Source organism: Parasteatoda tepidariorum, chromosome 10 (genome assembly GCF_043381705.1).
Source record: "Parasteatoda tepidariorum isolate YZ-2023 chromosome 10, CAS_Ptep_4.0, whole genome shotgun sequence".
Classification (NCBI taxonomy): Eukaryota; Metazoa; Arthropoda; class Arachnida; order Araneae; family Theridiidae; genus Parasteatoda; species Parasteatoda tepidariorum.
The window spans coordinates 20,047,899-20,068,121 of NC_092213.1; positions in this window are offsets into that span (position 1 = coordinate 20,047,899).

A 20,223-nucleotide genomic window follows, 5' to 3' on the forward strand; every position below is an offset into this window, starting at 1 on the left:
CCAAATAAAGATCCACCCTTCTATCTAGTCAGTAGGTCACATCACTTATTATAGATCCTTCTGTAAGACACACTATTGACCTTGTCTCTTATTTGTGCACCAAAGTTACTTGTTTGCATTCTTGAGGGTGGCACTAAAGAGGTCGAATAAAGCATATGCTATGCAGAAAATACACAATCTTTTGTATGAGATAGGATCAACGACCTAAATGGTGACAACTGTGCGTCAGCAATTTTCTTCAACGCCTTCTCCATTTGAAAGAAAATATCGGCAGCACTCATTTTGAGTTTTCCAACAGTGCTTAGATGATATGATTGGTGGGCTAGCTACTGATGCGTTATTCGTTTTGCTGGAACAAGACTGTTAAACATGGAATGTTTTATTTTGTTACACCAATTCTGGATATTCTAACAAAGGTACGTAATTCAAGGGAATTTCATGAGAGAAAATTCTTGTTTTGAAAATTACTGTAATAAGTTTCATTATATAACTCAGATTAACAAAAATAATCTCTCTTGTTTAGTGTTTCGAAGTTTGAAATTGATTTTAAATGCATCTGGCAGACTGGTTTCTAACATGAAACGATTTTTTACTTTTAGTTATTATTTTAGATATCCGGCGCTTCCCTAAATTATAAACTACATAATTTTTATAGCCTATCCACGGATTTTTAGTGTTTAGGGGCTGAAAAATTTAAATTTATCTGTTGTGTTAATTTCAAATAGAATGATGAATGAACGATATTAAAGCATACTGGACAACAAATTGCAAGTAACTGTTACCAATTGAGTTTTAAATGTGTGGAATACATTGCAACAAAATGTAGGACTTACAATAGAAACATTGGGCCATCATGAGGTCCCTGATCTCACGTACTACATGGACAGATACTACAGGTTAGATATTTTCAAAGAAACTGAAAAACAGGAAACAGGAACTCATTATATTGAAGTGGTAAGATATTATTAATTAAAAATTTCATTTACTTCAACAAAAAAAACAAGAAAAAATTGGAAATAACAGTCGACATGTTTAAAGCCCTAAAAACTGATTAGATTTTTACCGAGAGGTGCAAATCCATCTTTATTTGGTGAAACATTTTAATCAGAGTAATGCATTTAATCAGTTTAATCAGAGGTCTATGAAGTCATGTGGGCACATACACCGGAACAGCAAAAAGACAATATTTTATAATAACAAAATCACAAACACTAATATAAAATCTAATTAAAAAACCGTCAATAGTTACTAAATCACTTATAATAGCTCATTATTTTAAATTCATTATTGTAGGATGTTGAATATTTGGTGAAGTATATTGTATAAAATAAAACTGGAAAGGAGTGTTACGATATTTCAATGCGATTCAATAGATAATAGGATTCCAGAAATCAAAATAGGATGTAAACACCTGTCACGTGTTATTTTATTATCTTTAAAATACATAAAAGTATTAAAGTATATTATCTTTAAAATATGTGATAATTAACTCATTATTTTGAACATCAATATGTTTGATAACTAAGCAAGTTTGTTTAAATATAATGCCTTTTAAATTTTGACACAGCCAATTAATTAATACCGTAATCTCTAAATAAAGGTTAAATTTCTATTTTTAAATTGTTTCAAGTCAAATAGTTTTTTTTTTTTTTTAAATTTGTGTTATTGAAGAAATCTTAAACTAAAATTTCAGCTCTGTTTTTGAAAATATACTGATGAAAATGTGATTATTGCTGAAGTATCTTTATAATTAAATATACAATATATATATANTACTGCGACTTGAAAAAATTTATTAAAATAATGGTACAAAATACGATTATTTTTAAGTATGTATCACAAAAATTCTCCTTGTAAGCATAAGTAAAAATATTATTATCCCAAAAAATATATATTCCGATAAAAATGTGATTAAGTTTATTTGTATTTACCTTTCACCTATATTATTTATAGAACAAGCAATTTTATCAAATTCTGTACTGTAGCATAAAAAATATACTTAAATAGATTATTTATAAAAAAAAATAAGAAATAATATTTTTTTATCCGAATAAGCGTCATAGGAATTCACCTTACAATAAAAGTAAAAATTCCATAAAACATGAAATAAAATTGAATTTTTAAGAAAATGTAGTTTATGACTTATTATTGTTTTCTTGTAAATAAATAAACGACTGTTTTCAATCGAAAGAGAAAGAAAATTACACCTAATAATTTCCATACTTCATTCAAAGATGGTTTATTAATAATTCATACTTAATATTGAAACCATGCTTTTTTTTGTTTTGTATAAATGAAATAATAAATACTTTTCCTTAATATTAAAATATAGTCAATGCCACGTCTAGCTATATTGGCCAAAAAACAAACGTAATGATTATCTATTATATTGATAAATTCTTCGAATGTGTAGTTAAAGAATAGACAATAACTTTTCACTTCAATAAATGTCACTTAATTTGCAATTGTTAATGGGCTAATAATTTTAAATTATAAAACGTAGTGGCAGTTTAAAGAAAACATTGAATCATGGTATTGAATGTTGGTCAGGCCTATTCCTGGCCCTAACCCTCTTCCAGTTATTGCAAGGTTAAAATTAAAGCAAAACATAAGGCATTATAACTTAAACAATACAATCAATGACAATCGAATCTTTTTCCGAGGGCAAAAGACTGATATCTGTACTAAATTAGCAATATTTGAGGGTGGTTTATTCTATTTGAGACATTCGATAGCATTTTCCGAGCGTGCAGTCATAAAATTTTTCATCTATGATTGCAATTTTTTTTAACTGATGACAATCGACTGGTATTTTATTTCAAACGTCATCAGGCCTTCTAATGTTAACCTTGGCTACTACCTTGATGGGATTACCCCTGTAGGAGAAGTCAGTATATTGTTCTGGTGACAGTCAAAATCGAGCACACACCCTGAAAAGTATTGACCACTCCTTCGGTTCATCTCGACTTTCCAAGGTTTTGAAGACAATAGTTTTTTTCATCTATCAGATGATTCAGATTAAAAGAAAATATATTTTATGTATTTTCAATTAATTATAATTTTACACAAATTTAAAACACAATAGTTTTAACACGCCTTTTTCCTTCAAAACAATGCTTTTGGTTAGATCGTGTCTAACGATTTTTTTTTAATTTATGGCAAAGTTTAAGTATTATGAGTAGTTTATAATTTTATACAGTTTTTATAGTAAAAATTTTAAACTTCTTCGAAGCTTGATTTTTTTTATATTACATACAATAGTTTTTTCATCCATTAGATGATTCAGATTGAAAAAAATGTATTTTATGCATTTTAAATTAATTATAATTTTATACAAATTTTAAATACAATAGCTTTAACACGCTTTTTCCTTCAAAACAATGCTTTTGGTTAGATCGTGTTTAACGATTTTTTTTTAAATTTATGGCAAAGTTTAAGTATTGTGAGTAGTTTATAATTTTATACAGTGTTTATAGTAAAAATTTTAAACTTCGAAGCTTCATTTGTTTTATATTACATGCGAGTTCATATTTCAATAACGGAATAATTTATATTTCTATATTCATGTATTTACAACATGGAATTAAATCATTCTCCAATACATTAACGAAAAGTACATTTTTTAATCCTTTTTATTTAATATTTTGCCACATTAACGAGCTCGTGCTTTAATATTTTAAAGAAAACATATGGTGTAATGTTACAAGTACATATTCATGTATTTTAGTAATTGCCTTACTAAGTTATTAAACATTTTGTTGAATCGAGAGCTGCTTGTACGTAGACATATTTAATTTAGCTGATTTCTTGTGATTCCGTTACACGAGGAAAAAGTGCATTAAAAGGTTTAAAGTAAGCGACAATTTTTAATTTTTTCAAATTAATTTTTGATCAGACATAAGTTTTAACAAAATTTTTTTCATCTAAACTCACTTTTTCAGTATCTGTATTTCAACAAATAAAAAATTATCTTAAAATGCACTGAGTTAAATTATGGTTAAATGATTTGAATTATGGTAAAACTCTGAGTTAAATTATGGTAAAATACTCACGATGCCGCTACTTTTTACAGTAAAATCTATTTTTACTGGAACATGTTACAGCACAAGAATCTGATATATCGTAATTTTTACAGTAATAATTACCGTAAAATCTCTGAATCACTCTAATTAAATAGATATTACTGTAAAAATTTGCGGTATGGTATTTTACGATAAAAATTTATCTTACTTTAAAATGGATTTTATGGATGATGCACCTAAAGTGCCGGTACTTTATACCGTAATTTGATCCGAAATTTTTTACTTTGTGTATACATTTCCTGAAGTTTTATGATAAATATTTTCGCACAAAATGTTTTTCATAAAAACTCTAAAATACTTCACTTAGAGTAAATTTTTTTAAAGAATAGATTTAACAAATATTTGAAAGAAGTTATGTTACTAGTTTTTTTCTGATTATTATTAAACTTCTAGAGTTATTTTCTGAGTTAAGCTACTGTTTAGAGTTTCTAGAGTTAAGAAAAGTCTAGACTGGCAGAAGTACTGGATTAAACTTAAATTTCAAAGATCGTTTTAATTATTTCGTCTATAAATATACGTTTTATTTTATTATGTTCAAAGTAATTTTAAAGATTCTTATTTCGTTAAAAAATATTATTTGAACAAAAATATCCCAAGTTAAGGAAACAAATTATAAAATTTATCTTTAAGTACTTTCAAGTTATATCGTTCAAACCTGCAGCAACTATGTAGTGCCAAGTTAAACGCTAGTGTTGCGTAAGTCATCTCGTGTTAAATTTGATTTTGCGACACTACGCAGTATAACTTGAACTGAAGCATAGCGTTATTTACCTCATTATTATGGTTTCATCAAATTTTTACGATACCAAAGTGCTCATATTTCGGATCGAAATTGAGTCCCGAGTTTTGAGAAATTACATATTAATCCTTAAAATAAAATATTTCATTCTTACTAAAAAAAACACTACTTCTATTCAACACATATGGTTTGAAGCAAGCATAAACAAGATAAGAAATGATTTTTAACAGACGAAACGTCAGAAAATAAACTACATTTAATTTTAATTCTAAGTTATTAGAAAATGTTTACTACAAAAGACAACCAAACGGCAATAAAATTATTTAATGCTTTAAGCCGTCTTTATAGTTTTTTTTCCAGGTATTCATTCTCTTAAATTACCTCGTTGTCTTGTTGTTATAAATGCCACTCATAAATATAATTTTTAATAACGTTAGAGAAATATAGGTCATAAAAAAAGCAAAGAAGAACACACCTTTTCAACCACTAAACTACCATTTTACAAACGTATTCTAAAATAATGTTTTAAAATTTAATGAAGAGTTTCTGTAACTCTCTCATTGTTTTTTTTAATAAACAAAATCGTAGCCAATCAACTTATCTTAAAAAATTATTATTGCGTAAGACATGATTTAATGCTTCGCAGTCTTAAGTTACATCTTGCTATGAGTCGTAAAAGGATAAATCCAAAAAACAAAAAAAAAGAACAATTACCCATCTTAAACCTCGTTTCTCAATCGGTCCCCAACCTCACGAAGGGAAAAACCTCAAGGTTAGACTCGAAGGCCGTCTTGGGGATTATTAGAGCCCTGAGGTTAAATTTGATGAGAATCATTATGATACAATGTGTAACGATGACGGCTAACACAAACAGAAGAATGCGAGAGGTATTTTTTTTTTTGTCAAATGATATCGAAAAAATACTTATCATTCATATTACGAATTTGTAAACAACATTTTTAAAAAACAAAAGAGGTAAAGATTGCTTTTTTTATGCGATGCAATGAGATAAATTTTTTTTTAGATTATTGCTTCTGTGGCATTCGGGGTAGGGCATTTCTATTTTTTTTATTGGTATTTGTTTTTCTTGGCTTGGTTGTGATTTGATACACTTAAAAAAGTCATGACGTGAATTGAAACCAGTTATGATATCTTGTCGGGCAATAGAGATATTTGGTTCTGTTATAAAAAATTACGTAATTAATAGCATGTTTTTTTTCTTTTACTTATTTTAGAATGATTTAAGATAGAAACGCGATATTAAGAATGAAATAAAAATTTTTTTATCGAGTAAAAAAGCTGTTTGGTTACTTTTATTAGAAAAAAAAATTGAAATCATTTATATATAGATATTTTTTACATTTCTGTGAAGTTTTTCTGTAAGAAATGAAATTAATATAATTTTACTAAAAAAATAAAACGTATATTTTTGTTAAAAGAAATTTCAAACAGTATTGAAAAAAAAATTATTCTTTCTTTTAAAAAATAGTTTCAGACTTAAATGCAATTAAAGAGTAGAGTGAAAGAAATTTTATCAGGTAAATAACATGATAAGAAAAAAAGTTTACATTTGAAATTTACATTGAATGAAATTGTACATTGATTTGAAATTACAGAGAAAGTTTAGATTTATTTTATTATTTTTGGTATAATTTAAATAGGATTGTAATTTTATAAGGTAGTCGGGATTTATAACTTTGTTAATAAAACTTTTATTTGAAACATTAAAAGTAAAGAATTTATTTTACTTTTTTAAGCATCATTTCCGTTAAGAATTCATTAGCAATTATTTAATCAGAATAAAGTGAATAAAGTTTTATAAACAATTAGTACATAATTATTAGCAAAATGATAACAAATACAGCAACAAAGTAAATACAAAAAGAGATAAATTAAGAAATGTAAAAATTAATTTTACTTTTTTTAATATTTAATTCAACTATAATCTCAGATTTCTTTTCTTTTCTTCAATGACGTAAAAAAATGTTTTTGTAAAACATAAAAGCATAATTTAAAAAAAATAGTTTTTAAAAATAAAGGTATTTCTTTTATCTTTAAAAATTATTTGAGATTATTAATACTGAAATATTAAATAAGAACAGATGACACTATGATATTTTATATTTGGCTTAAGAGCAAGCAAATAGGTTTTTAGATTTCGGTTTTAAAACATTTTTACAAAAATCTGTGCTTTCTAAAACAATTTCTTTCTAAAAAACTAAGACATACCAATTTCTTTTAAATGTCATTTTTATTTGCTGAAAATCATTACTCTACAAAAAATAAAATTAAACATTCATTTTTTTTATCAATTTTTTTTCTTTTATTAAGGATGTTCATTGTTGGATTTGCTTACTAATGTATGTTTAATAATTGTCATTAAATCCGTTTGTAAGTATTAAATTTATAACTCAGTTTTATGCATTTAGAAATTAATCCAGACAATCAATTATGAAAAGTACAGTAACAATCTCATTCATAACACTAATGCAATTTGTATAGCGTATATCATTCTGAAATACTTGCAACTTCAATAACAGTCAGATTAATCTTTGTTACACATTAAAACGATAGTTCAATTACGATACAAACGGTAAAAATTCAATTTGTTTGATACAATATGAACAGAAAATTGATATACTTTCACACTTCATTTATTTGACTGAAAACTTCCAATATATGCTTATTTAAAGTATTGATATTGTTATTTAAATTTTATGAGAATGTAGGTATGATTTAACAATTGTAATCTAAAACTGATAATCGAATTTTTAAAAGAACATTCATGTCCTATGCACTATCTATGAATTATTATTTGAGAACCTGTGCTTTTCAACAGAGGTGAATCATCGTTTGGAACGTGTATTTTGGCATAGTCTGGACCATTGGTCTAAATTTATAGTTATCTATACGGTACTATCTACTGCTTTGGATGACTGTGACTGACTTCATCAATCAAAAGGTACCTCGCGATAGAATCAAATTATCATGTCTTATATACTAGGGAATTGGTATTTAATATTTATAGTGGTAGTTACGCCACAACGTTGTGGGAGTTTTACGGGTTTGAGCCATGTTGATTCCAGTTCTCTTGTTGTGTGGTCCATCAAGTATAGGCGATCGCTACAATGGGGTTCACCTAGTAAGCTGAGTTAACTAGGAGCATACTTTAGCCCTAAAGGGAACCTTATGGATTAGTTGGATTGCTGAATTAAAGGGTGCAAGAACAGTTGAAAACCAGTACTGGAAATTACACGTCTACTCCAAATCGAGAGTAAGAAGATATTTCACACAAGGATTGATGGGAAGTATGAACCGGAAAGTCGAGACTATAATTGTCTCTCGCGGATGCTCTATTAACTATATAAATTATTTTATCACGGGTGTCCAAATAACTTTTAGTAAATAGTGACGGTTGTTGCACCTTTAATTCGGTGGAACAAATTGACACCAAAGTTTTATTAGGATTTAGGTCATAGCTCTAGGCAGATCAAATTATTTGTTAAACTCTAATGTCATCATATCAACGATGGTGGATCTTAAACTTTGATAGTTTGGGTTATTTACATGTAAATAGCATAGGTCCAAACTTCCACAACGTAGGGAGCTTGCAAACTACGGTCCCATCCTAGGTCATCCAATAAAAACTTACTTTTCAAGTAACCTGCATAAACTAAAATAAATCAAATCACATATAAACATAGTTTTTCATATTACATGTATATATACAATATATATAGCAAAATAAATAAATACAAAAAAACACGAAGAAAATTAAGAAAAACAATAAGTTTCATGTATTACTCATAAGCTGCAAGTAAACAGCACTCATCAGATAAGTTCAAAATGAAGATAAAACAAAGGAAAATTACAGACAAATGAAAAAATGGGGGATGAAAGAAAAATGATAATAAAAAAATACGAAACAACTGGGGGGTTAAAAAAATTTTAAAAAATCCGGAAAATAAAAGATATAACCTTTTCATCAGCCCACACGATTATATCCGCAAAAAAAGAGTGCTTTCTGATATTGTATCAATATAGCCAAATCAAAATATATTAATACAATAGTGTGAGGAGCACTTAAAAAAATTTTTTACAAGAATTACAACAAATAAAATAGAACACCTTAAGTAAAAATAACACGTAAAAACAGAAAATAAAATAAAAGAAAAAGAAAAAGCAGAATAGAACATAAAACATAATATATAAAGCGAGTGACGAATTCAAATGTACTTACATAAATGGGAAATTTTTCAAGAAGGATTTTAAAAATATTTTCGTAACAANCACATTACAAAATATGAAAACAAAAGCGCAAATTAACGCTAACTAGAGGAGTTTTGTTTTAAAGTGCCGTTCTTACTGCATTGCTGAAGTGCGTTTGATTTGATATATACATAATATGTATGTTTTAAAAAATTTCTTAAAGTACCTTAAGCTATACATATGAGGACAAAGCTCGTTGGACCACTTGTGGTAAATGAACCTATTGCACATAACTTGGACCGGTACTAGTTAAAATACTGAGGCTGGATCAAGATACAACAAACATACACATGAATTAAATTGCTTGAAAAAAAAACTCAGCAACTAATCAATCGAATCTGTGCATCCCAAGATTGTCATCAAGACAGCAGATGTTACTTATTGTTACAGGTATCAACTACAGATACAGAATTTAAAATTCTTCTGCTGGGTGGCACAAATATTTACGGTGTTTCAAGATATTAAACTCTTTCCTCTTCAGATTCATAACCATTTTATTACGTTTTCAGTTTCACTCATAGATGGCCTTCTCATTCATACAAGCTGGTAACTGAAAAGCCTAATCCATTCCACCACAAGAAGCACTCAGAAATGAATACGTATATCTGATTTAACATGGGAGTGGTTTAATCGTGATGAATAGATACATCGTAATAATCGCATAGAACGATAATTGGCTTCTTATCTAAAATATAGGGTATCTAATGTAGTTAATTCTTTGGTTCAGATTCCGACTAAAAACATCATAAAAGTAGTTTCGAAGATTGAAAATGTTTGCATTTTCTTCTTCAATTTTTATTTCAAACTTTTCATGCTATTTTTACAAATAGTAAAACAGGAATATAGGAATTATGAGTATTGCCCGAAAATAAATTGAGTCTAAGTAGAAGTACTGGCCATTTTAGGAGCAAAAACCAGTTAAGAAAATAATTTATCATTCCATATATTTTAAGATGTAGGTTAAGAGGAGAATGAGAGAAAACATTTAACTCTCTTTCGAAATAAGGCCCTTTCACTTTCTCAAACACATACCCTAATGTTGCCCCTTAATATGTGTGAAGAGTCTTGCTGTTATGAAATAACTATTGTTCAAAAATATCTCACCCTATAGCTCTGAGGGTAATCCGAAATAAATGGAATTCGTACAACTTCTCTGATGAACGTAGTATTATTATGTTACAGACGTTTCTTTAATCTTGTAATGGCTACAGTTACAATGAATAAACACAAGTTCATCGAGCAATTAAATAATAAAAATTACTAAAATAAAAACTGTCACTCCTGAATATCAATTTCCAAAGTTCAATAAACATTCATATATTCATTTAAAGTAAATTTTGCTTAACAAATATATATTAAAGCATATCACAATATATAACAAATATGTAGAAAAATAGACACTCTCAGAAATATCGATTCGATACTGCACTGTGACATAAGTGCCTTGAACTAAAATACGGTTCAAATTAGTTTAAAAATTACGAATATAGCAGCAAATTGAAGGAGCAATTGAGCTAGCTACCTTTCCGATTAGTTAAAACCATAGCAATGTGTAATCAAATTTAACAAATAAGATAATACAGTTCAACTAATTACAATCTTAATATGGTTTACAAAATCAAGATTGTTGAAAGTTCGTACGATACCTTGCTTCAATACGATCCAAACTTTTTAATGGTATTTATTGTGAATTTTAAGCATAATGATTTTAATTAAAAATATATTTTGATAAATATACACATTTATAATATAATTAAGGAAAGTGAAACATTTGATATATCTCAGATTTCTGTAAGAAATAGACTAAAAAAACTAAGTTATATTAGCCCTAAAGTCTAATGCGCAAGAAACACATTAGACATCAAGGTCAAAACTGAGAATGATAAATCAATGGAATGAAAAATTATTTGGTTTGATTAAATGTTTTGTGCTTTCATATGTCTTAAAAAAAAGTCTAATTTTATTTGAGCATTGAATTATACTTATTTAATCAAAAAACTAAAGGTTTAATTTTAATTCAGAACTTTATTGTGGTTTTCGTGTTTTGAATTATACATATTTACACAAACAATCAATAACCTTTGAATTATACATGCGATATTAAAATAAAAAAAGTCTAATTTTAATACAACTTTTGACCTTAAAATCGTCTATCACGATATCACATTTTTAAAAATTTTTGCAGTCAAATATAGTGTTGACAAGAGTCTATTGTTTCTTTTGATTTTATTTGTAAATATATATATATCCTACAATTATTTATAAGCATTTTCTCTCCATGAAAAGGTCAAATGTATTATAGTGCAATATAATGAACTAGAAAGGACTATAAAATGCGTCATTTTTTTTTCTCTTTACATCAGAGACGAATATTCTTGAGGGCGTCAAAAATGTTAGCTGATCATGACGAAAATATTCCTTCCATTGTTAGAAGTGAGTGTTTGCGGTATTTCAAGGAGATTTTGAATATTATTCGGTAGCTTCGTAAGGAAGTAGAATAATGTATTCATTTGTTTCACACGATTCACTAACTACTAAAAATAAGACATGTAATTTCATTTTTGGATCTTTGTTGGAGGAATTTAAATACTTTTTAATCATACTTCATTGCGAGGATAAGAATGCATATGTAGATACAAAAATATATATTTATTCTTAGATTGAAATTTCAAGAACGCATGGGCAGTGAATTCTTGATTTCATCATCGTGTATCTTGACTTACATAGTATTATTTATCGTGCGTTATTATTTGAGGAACTTTACCATTTATCGTATTCAAATGATTCTTTTAAATATTATGAGTGCTCAATTGAATGTAAGTTTTTAAATTTTTATGCAAATCAAGCTTTGATTTTCCAATTTGAAACTCTTAGCTATTTTTTTAAATTAAGGCAAGGAGACGAATAAGTCATGTTGAAGTGTTATCTGCAATAATTTTATGAGTCCATCATAAGTTAGTCTTCATTGTAGAATTAAAAACCTAAAACATTAGTTTCAAATAAAGTTTTAAAATTTTTTTCGACATTTTCAGGTCTAAAAATATCTACAAAAAAAACTATAGCTTATCCAAATTTTATTTTGAACAGTGTAGCAAAACCATCTCTATCTAACTTTTTTTAAATTTAACTATTGTTGTGTTTTTCAGTTTTTCAGTTGGTTTACGAAAGGATTATTACTGTCCCTATCCTCTTAAATAAATAAGTGTATGAACTTCATTAAAAAATTCACTGAGTTTGAAGTTATTTGACCCTCCTATTACTTTTCAAATAAGATATTTGCTTTGATTCAAAACTATTTTCAGACTTAAGTTTCCCTTTGATAAATAACGCATCTAAAAATGTTTCTTTCAAAATGAATCAAAAGGTTTGGGGCAATATAATTATAGTCCTCAAAAGGGGACAGTCTCTCCCCAACCTAATTTTCATTATTGTCTTCAGTCGTGTACTTAACAATTTCTAAATTTTCTTTCCAATAATAGTACAAAATTCTGAAACATCTTATTGCCTAGATGGAAATCATGTTTTTTTTAGCTTAATTATTATTCTGAATAATTTTTAAACGTGGCTTATCATTTTATTGCGCCAAAATCTTCAACTATTGAGAATTTAGTCTCTAACTCTAATAATGAAACCATTTTCCAATTGCCCTGCAAATATAATTTTTACGAACTCATTAACTCTTAACAAATGATGTACCCTGAAGTAATTTAAAGGTTATCGACATTTATATAATTTAACCAAACTGTACCTACATCTTCTGAAAATTTTACATTTTAACTGCATTTATACAATCTTCTTGGGGCGCTATATAGAAACACATTTTTTTTCTTTATTTCAAAAGACTATAGACAATTTATTTTCATGCAAATTTATTTTTGTCGTAGATAAATTTTGAAACTTTTGGCTCTGGCTCTAAGCATTTCAGAAAGTATTAGAATGTGTATTTATTTAAAAGATATTAATTTTGAATGTATTTAGTAGAAAAATAAATAAAATTTCATAAGTACAAAATACAATAGAAATTTTTCGTAGACATTTTTGTGTAATTTTTATTTCTTTTATATTTCCAATATTCTTTGCACGAAATTTTTCACTTCATTTCAATTTTAAAAATATCTGAAATATTTCAGGATTCCATACTAACTAATATTTTATTTATGTATTTTCCGGCCGCATTTGTTTTGTTATTTAATATAAGTGCAGGTTATAGGTTAAACTATGCCATTGTGGTTATTTAATTAATTTATTTTACCTGCGGCTCTTTTGTGGTTGTTCATTTTCAGTTTTGAAACCTTTATTTAGACACAAGTAATTTTCCAAAACTGTAATTATAATTTGAATTTATTCTATTTGTGAATGTACTAATAGTGTATTTAACGAGAGCTCGTTATTTTTAAAATTCAGTTGTAAGAAAAGATTATGCTTTTAGTTTTTGAAAAAATTCATAATTGGAATTTTTGCTTGTGTCACTTCTTATAACACCTGATACAAATTAGATTCTAATTAAACATATGTAATGATGATGTAGTGTGATGATGATGATGACGTGAAGTGATGTAGAAAATGTTTAAAAGAACACTTTAAAGCAATAAATAGTTTTTTTCTTTTGTGACGAGTAAATATCATATATTTTAAAACTATAGAATAAAAGAAATTTGATTATTCCGAATCGCAACATAATTCCAAAGTAATTCCAAAGAATACAAGTTACGGGTGGAATGCTCCACATTCTGAAGGCATTTACCACTCTCGAAAACAATACAAAATTACTTTTATATTTTGCGTAGAAAATGGAGAAAATTGTAAATAAACAGTAATAAGTTTTCTTCCATTCTATCACTGATGTAAAGAAACTAGAAATTTATAAATGCGGAAGTTTTTTTAAGAATAAAAGAATATCAGATGTATCAAAACAAATTTCCCTTTGAATCTAATTTAAAACTATTATTTTCGCACGTAAGCGCAAAAACGGAAAGAAACTAAAAATGTATTTATGATATTTTCAACAACAAAAAAATAAATTATTTAGAATAAAAAAATAATTTATTTTATTTACGTACAGTTTAAATTAAAATAAACTGTAATTTTGATCTGATTTTGTTATTTTAGAATAATTACTTAAGAATATTTTATTTTATAATAATTTAAATAAATATATTAATACACTTAACTAATTAAGCATTTAAAAAGTGTCCTAACGGTTTCCGCAATGTACTTTTATAACAAAATCTCAATAATTTAATATTAGCTTTTTAACCCCTAATCATTAAAAAATCTCATTGAAATCAAAGCACGTGATCTTGAAAAAACTAATTGAATTTTTTGACACAATTAGGAAGTATTTCTGAAAAATGAATAAATAATATTATCTGAATCAATGAAATTACCCAAAAACACAAAATTCCTCCTTTAAGTATCAGAAACAAACTTAAGCTTCGTATTATAATTTCAATATACTGTCAAAAATGCGGCAAAAATATTGTATTAGAAAATTTTTTATCTTTTTACTGTTTGTTAGTTTTCTCTGGTGACAAGTTGGTCTTCCTCTTTAAATACACAGAAAAAAAAAACTTTAAGCCAAAAATCTAGTCGATTTATATGAATCATCGTTTATACAGATTCTGTAAAAATAATATAGAGGTAAATAGATTATGAAGTGATACAAGGATATAGCTCATAACTATATATTGTTACATTCTAAGGCTAAAACATCTGAGTATTAGTCTTTACCTACAATAATAAGAAATATGCATATTTTATGCATATTTATTACCATTACATATTTACTGTGAAAAATTCCGGATAAAATAAAAGGTAAGAAGTACCGGCACCCTCAGTGCCGGTTTTACCATAAAATCATTTTTACTGGAACACGTTGTGTCCCAAGAACCGTAATTTTTGCAGTAATCATTACTTTAAAATCACTAAATCATTCTAATTAAATAAATATTACTGTAATACTCACTGTATAATGTTTCACTGTTAAGAGGTTGAAATAGATTTTACAGGAGATGCATTCAAATTGCCAGTATTTGATACCGAAATTTAATACGGAATTTTTTACAGTGCACATTAAAAACCACGTAAAAAGCGTTTTGAAAAATCTCTTTTATTGCTACAATTTTATTTAGTCACATTTTAAATGCTTACATTAGATAAAATTAATTTAAAGGATTAAGTTAAATACATTGAACTAAAATCATGAAATAAAAATAAATTTAAAAAATGTTGTAGTCAGTAAAAAAATTTATCGATTCGAAATTATTCGAATGATAATTCATATTAACAATTATATTAATCTTTTAATATTTAAGAAAATGATAATACAGCTTCATAATTATTCTAATAAATTTACTTTTGTTTCATTTTACTGTTGTAACTTTATTTTTTTAATCAATGCTAAATAGTTTTGAATTGTTTTTTGCCTTTTTTTACAAAAAAATTATGTTTCAATTGTTCTTGTTTTAAATTGAGACTTATAAATATATTTAATATATCTAAAAAATTTTGCACATTTTTAATATAGGTGTTTAGATAAATAAATAAATAATAATTTTTTTATAAAAAAAAAATCCTGGATATGCGTGTGTAAGTAAATGCGAGAAATAAAGACAAAAGATAAGACATAATAAAACAAACTACATTTAATTATATCGGAAGACATATATATTTCGTGTTTTTATGACACACGAGGTTAACTTGCTGTTCATTATTATACCGTGTGACTGTTTATTTACTTTTTAAACATAACGTTATTGTCTTTAAGGTTAAACATAACAATCAGACAAATCACCGAACTTGAAGTAGTAACCTGAGTCATTAGGCTGTAATTGTCTTTAAAGCTGAATATGTAGGCGTTACAAGCAATTATCTATGAACTTGCTTTTAATGTTTCGCATCTATAGACCGAAGAAAACAGAATAGAAAAATCAGTTGGCCATGATCAATCAAGAATATGTTTACAAGTATTAACCTGATGCGGAAGGATTCACATTATTCTTTTCGGCATAAAATCTTGTTTTTATTATTATTATTATTATTATTTGAATTTTATTCACTCAAAAGGAAATGTTTAAAATATTTAATATATCAAAAAGGAAACATAATTACATTCTTTCGTGATTTAAATAATTTCTTGTGGAAATTTGAATAGCATTAAACTTGAATAATCGAAACATTTCTTATTACATTTTCCTTTTATGTTGCTTTTAGATTGTTTGTTGTCATTGTTAAAGCGAGTTTGTCATGAATGAAATACAGTCAAACCTCGATATCTCGAACTTGAAGGGAGAGGAGAAAAAATTCGAGATACCGAAAATTCGTATTATCGAAAATCGCATGTTATCGATGTTAAAATAAAGAAAAATGCTCTTTACATACCTTATTTACCATTCGATATTTATTCTAAAAACACTTTTTACACTTAAAAAGATCCAATTGTTGTTTGCTTTAGAGATGTGTAAGAAAGTTTGTCTATAACACTTTCTAAGTGGACTATGGCTTTAAATTTCTCCTCTGACATATTCAGCTGCCTCTCAATAAATCTCCTTACAGTGTCCACTGCAGAAAGTGTTTGCTTGAGAATTGATTATGATTATGAGAATTGGCTTTTTATTCTTAATTTATTTTTTTTGGAATTTTTTTTTATTTTCAGAAAAAAAATCTACACTATTTATGGAGAAAAAAAATTCAAGTTATCGAGGGATTAGAAAAAAAAATTCGAGAAATCGAGGTTTTTTTAACATTAAGTGTATAGAAAATTTGAAGCGAATTTTTTTTTTCTTCGAGATATCGAAAAATTCGTGAAATCGAGGTTGGAGTTAGCGAGATTCGAATGTATATGAAAATGTTATGAATAAATGAAATGAAATGTTACAAATTATTTAAATGTTCCAATTACGTGAAATGCTTAGGGGAAACCAATATACCTCTTTAGAGTGATTTTTAGTATTATTACTTTTATTATATAATAATACATACATATAAAAGTATATATTTTTATTTCATATTTAATAGAGCTATTTTTAAAAATTTCCTTTGAATACTTAATTTAAAGACTTAATGTTAGTATTTTCAAAAATTTTATTTGGCTTTCTTGAAAATAATGTTATATGAATTGCATAAATCATGAGTGGTTTTCTATTGATTAAATAGCTTCATCAAAGAAAATTATAAATAAGGAAATGATAAATCCTAAAGCAATAAAAAAATTTAAAGGAAAGCGTATTTATAACTGTAATACTGTAACAAAAATTATTTTTATTCATTATGTTTTCACAAGTAAGAGAAAGATTTAATGTGATAAGAATAATGAGAATAACAATGTTATTGAATTTTCAGTTCTCTTTAACTGTTCTTATAAAGGTAAGAAGGTATGAAACTAATGAAATAGGAAGAGGTCGATGTACATCGAAGGCTAAACCAAATTTTATGTTTTAAAAAAATATGATATATAAAATGATATATATAGGATATTGAAAAAATATCTAACTATTTCGAGAAGCGAGATTTTCTTTTGTTCTACTTTTGTTCATAATCATGATTTGTTTATATTCATTTGTTTGATAATCACTTTAAGAACTTTTGTTTGTTTTCCTTTTGTTTCACTTTTTTATTAATTTTAATCATAATTGTGGGAAAACAAATTATAATAAAAACAACTTAAGAAATTTGTATAATAATGGCAAAAAAAGGAATATGAGGATGTATTTAACCAAGATTATTTTTAGTTTATTTTAAAAGACAATTTATCATTTTTAAAAATGAAGAAAAAATATTTTTTCTTAATAAATTATCACAAAATCTTCTCTTTTTCAATTATGCTATTTTTTAAAAGATGACATTTTGGAAAATTTAGATTCATAGTATATTTTAAATTTAATTTTGTTTCACACATTCTATATATTTTACAACAGAATCACTGATTTTGGTATCAAATTAGCATAATAAGTTTTAAAAACCACTGCTGGAAAATAATACAGTTTCTTTATGAATTCGTCAGGATTAGTTATCAATTAATTCTTCAATTAAATTTGGAGAATCACGGGGTTGTTTAAATGTTTAGAAAAACGTCCCAAAAAACGCATGAGAACCCCTACCTGGAAATATCAACATATCGCTGCTACCCTATAATGAACTGTTTCTTTGAGTGATTCTAAACAGGTCCATCCCTGGTCATATAAGACGATATTTCCATGCATGGGTTCCCATTCAATTTCAAACCTGATGATGTGCCCTAACTTTCCGAGAATTTTGACACAACATTTACTGAACCCCGTGCAATGTATAAGATTTTTAAACCTGTAGATTTCAACAAAAATTGACTAAAAATGTCATTTAAAAATTCTGTAGCTTTAGACTTCAAATTAAAGTGAGATTTGAAATTCCCGAACCCGAGTTAGGTAAGATCAATTTTATGCATGAATGAAAGCATTTTGCAATTTATTTTACTATAGTATATGAAGAACTTGGCTATCTTTGTAGAAAAAAATAAGTTAGAGAATCAACTTTCCAATTAATGAAATTTAACTCTTCAAGCTTTCTTCAATTTAAAATTACTTTGTTTAAAAATTTGTGGAATAAATTAGTATATAACATATATATATATATATATATATGTGTGTGTGTGTGTGTGTGTGTGTGTGTGTGTGTGTGTGTNCACACACACACACACACACATATATATATATATATATATATGTTATATACTAATTTATTCCACAAATTTTTAAACAAAGTAATTTTAAATTAAAGAAAGCTTGAAAAGTTAAATTTTGTTGATGTTTCATTAATTGGAAAGTTGATTCTTTCCCTTCTGTATCTATAAACATGAATAATGCTGTTATGACGAAGGACGTGCGAAGTAGGAAAAACCAAATACATTACGAAAAGGAAAATTATTTCGAAGATGGGAAAGAGAAATTTAAACAAAAATAAATAAAAAAAAAACAGAATTCTTCATTAAACAATATGTTTTTATCGTTCAAATAAAGTGAACTTAAAAGCATAATTTAGACATGATTTGATGTTTTTTTTTTAATTTTATTAATTCATTAATATTACATAATACACTGTTTAAAATGTAAAAGCATTTTAATGAATAAATCAGATGCTTGAAAAATTATTTTGGCCTTGAAATTATTTGGTTTGTTCCTTCATGTGGAATCTACCGTTGCAATATTTGGATTAATTGAAATAAATTACTTGTGGTCGTACTCTCTTTTAAGGAAATGTAATAATTTTGCAGTAGTCTTTATGCCTTACTTTTTATTTACTGTATAATTATTGACCTTCTAGAGATTTTTTAAAAGGAAAATATTTAGACCGAGTTTTTTAGTGTGAAAATTTCTATGGAAGTTTGTATGAAATATTCTCCTTTATTTATTAAACGGAGAATAATAAATGACGGAGAATACTTTTGATTAAATAACGGAGAATGAATACCAAGAACTGTTAACTATGGGATTCTGTGTCTCTGTAAATATATTATTTTTTCAAAGGTTTGTTAAAGGAATATACACGTAAAACACTTACAATATTTGTAAACCAAAAAAAATTATAATTAAAACAAAATATACGCCATTTAAACCATTTAATTTGATACTTTTATCATTCACTATAATAATGACTTACCGAAAACTCTTGTTTTTAAAATTGTAGTTCTTATTACCATACATTTAATAACTTTATTGGTTTCGATTATAATCTTATTTGTTTCAGATAGATACCCTTATTACCAATTAATTTTTGCAGAAGTTATTTTTAAGTTAATAAAACAGACACTTAACTATAATATTTTTGCACATCCTTACTCATTTTTTGATGATTTGTATGGGAATAGATATGATTTGAAAAATATGATCTTAATATTTTACCTAGAAAAATGGTTTAGCATTTGAACCCGAATAGTTCTACTTCTGCCATTGGATTAACTAATTGAGAAAAATAAGGAGATTTTTGCATAAAATTAAGTAATTTGTTTATCGGAAGTTAATTTTATGTAAACTATAAGTTGTTAGGAAAAGAATTAAAAAAACGTTTATCGTGTAAATTATGTAATTTCAATTGTCCCAAATCCAACCTCTTAATGAATTTCTGTTCTCTAGTTTTAATAAAAAATTTAAACTATTTTTA